The sequence below is a fragment of the Arachis duranensis genome, chromosome 10 (genome assembly GCF_000817695.3).
Source record: "Arachis duranensis cultivar V14167 chromosome 10, aradu.V14167.gnm2.J7QH, whole genome shotgun sequence".
Taxonomy (NCBI): Eukaryota; Viridiplantae; Streptophyta; class Magnoliopsida; order Fabales; family Fabaceae; genus Arachis; species Arachis duranensis.
The window spans coordinates 40829611-40832576 of record NC_029781.3 but is presented as its reverse complement, the minus strand read 5'-3'; positions in this window follow the sequence as shown (position 1 = coordinate 40832576).

Below are 2966 nucleotides of genomic sequence, written 5' to 3'. Positions count from 1 at the left end.
TGACAGAGCATAGGACCATTTTCACTGAGAGGATGGGATGTAGCCGTTGACAACGGTGATGCCCTACATACAGCTTGCCATGGAAAGGAGTAAGAAGGATTGGATGAATGTAACAAGAAAGTAGAGATTCGAGAGGAGCACAGCATCTCCACGTGCCTATCTGAAATTCCCACCATGGAATTATATGAGTAACTATTTACTATTTTATTTTCTGTTTATTATTTATTTTCAAACTTATCATAAACCATTTAATCTGCCTAACTGAGATTTACAAGGTAACCATAGCTTGCTTCATACCAACAATCTCTGTGGGATCGACCCTTACTCACGTAAGGTATTACTTGGATGACCCAGTACACTTGCTGGTTAAGTTGAACGGAGTTGTGATCGCACGTGCCATTACCAGGGATTATTAAGATCCCAATTCATCATACCATGATCTCTTTGGGGTATTTTTGATAAAGCCAATATTTAAATTTCATACAAGTACAAAGAGACCAACTTTGAGGATCACATTTTCGTCCACCAATAGCTCATAAAGCAAAGAAGTCAAAGTGTACTTGCACTTTGGAACTCAACACATGCAGGAAGCAAAGTGGGATAAGGATTGGCGCCTCTTCCTACACTTGGCGCCACACCCCAAGTGGGAAAACATTGAATTACTTTACTTCCCACCATTCAGACCACACTTTCCACCCCCTATAAAAGCCCCTCACTTTCCCACACACTTCAAACCCCAACTTCACATATGAAAAAAGAACCCCAACAATTCCTTCTTTCTTCTCATCTCTTTCCCCTTCCTTTCTTTTCCTACTTCTTTTTCCTTTTCTTGATTGGAACAGTCAAGCTTTAAGTTTGGTATTGGAGCAAAATCTTGTTTTGCTTGCATTCCCTTGCAACATCCCTCAAATTTTTTTTAATCCTTCAAACATCCTCTCTCAACCCAATGGCACCACCAAAATCGTCAGCATCAAAGAAAAGAAAAACTAAGGAACCAACTTCAGGGTCCTCAAGCTCAACCTTCAACGAGTACAAGTTCCTCTCCTCATTGAACCAAAACCAATTTTATGATTGGGTGAGTGAGAAAGGAATCATCTCAGAGGTTGGTTTCCAACTGGGAAGAAATGAGCACATTGAGATCAACATGGAGATAAACAATAGGGGCTGGGCACTCTTGTGCAACCCACCAAGGATGGTGGTGGAAGGCTTGGTGAGGGAGTTCTATGCCATTGCCGTACCTCAGCCAGGACAACCCTATGGTTATCTCAGCTATGTGAGGGGAAATCCATTGATTATAGCCCCTCCAACATAGAGAGGATGCTAATGGTAAAGCAGACAAACTCCAGCCGGAGCTACGAGGAAAGAATGAAGCAACAAGACATAGGATTTGATGAAATTCTCAATGAAATCTGCGTGTTGAATGTACAATGGATAAGTGACAAGGATGGGAGGCCCAACCAGCTGAGAATAAGGGATTTGAGCCCCCAAGCTAGAGGCTGGCTAGAATTTGTGAAAAGGTCCCTAATACCCACATCCAACACTTCAGAGGTGACCAAAGAGAGAGTTGTGCTCATCTACAACATCATGAAAGGTGAGAATGTCAATGCTGGGGAGTTGATTGCCAACAACATCAACAAAGTGCTGAAAAGCACTAGTGATAACACAAAGTTGGCATTCCCCAGCATCATACAGAGGTTATATGATGAAGTTGGGATTGAGAAGATTATTGATGAAGTGCTAGTGAAGCAAGACAAGTTTATAACTGCCAAGAAGATAGCCAAAGTGGTGGCTGTCAACCCACTTTAGAAGGCTAGGGAGCATAGAGCTCATGCTCATATGCCATAAGAAGAAGAGACAGAGGAGCATCCAAAATTTCTAGCACTCCAACCACCACCACCATATCAACAATACCAATAATTTCTTGAAACATTCAATTGGGAACAACTGTAAGGAGACGTACACCAGATGAAAGGAGATCTACATCATTTGAGAAAAGATGTCAACCAATTCCAGGATAGACAACAAAAGCAATGGGACCAAGTGAATGAGAACATATAACAACTCCTGCGGAGTTTGGAGTACTTGAAGGAGCAGCAAGATCAGTCTGACTGGGTAGAAATGCAAAGTGCACTCAACAAAATAGTGGAGCAAAACAAATGGCAACAGAGGAACCTTGCTGAGTTCAGAAATCTTTATGATGCTAGAATTATTTCAAGGAGGCAATATGATATCAACATACAAGTGAAGCTGAATCACTTGTGCAATGCTGTGGCCGCTCTTAACCCCGGATACCCAACATTCATGCAAGGGACAGAGGAGTTGAGTGCTAGACAAGAGGAAATTATAGCTAAACACAAAGAGGATGAAAGAAACTATATGAAAAGGCTAGGATTTTGGAAGCCCAAGGACACCAAAGCACAAGAGGGATCCTCTAAAAAGGATGAAGATGACTCCTCCCCTCCCAAGAAGAAAGACAAAGGAAAAGGGCCAATGAACTGAAGTTGAAGCTGCTCAAGGTTGTTAAGTCCCATGGTTGACACTCTTTAATTTCTGAATGATGTTTAAGCTTTTCTCTCTGTTTTATTTTCTGTTTGAGAATAAATAGTACTTCTAGGATAGTTTATGTTTCATGCTTAGTTTTTTTATGACTGAAGTCTTTTGTGAGTCCTTTGAATCACAAGAAAGAAAATGTAATGTTAATCTCAAGTCTTTTCAACATCAATAAAGAATAGTTTGTCTCTACAAGAGTTGTTGTGAGTTGTGCGAGAACAATAGTAAAAGAGACTAAAGACCAATAGAGATCATTGAAAAACTAAAGAACAAGGAACTAAGTGTAGAACCTTGAATGAACTGAAAAGAAAATGAGTCATGAAAGGCAACTAGTCTTAGAAGGTATGACAAGTAGAAGTTAAGGGATGTTCCTTGAATATCTATAGAACCAAGAAGTAATAGCCAATAAAGACCCA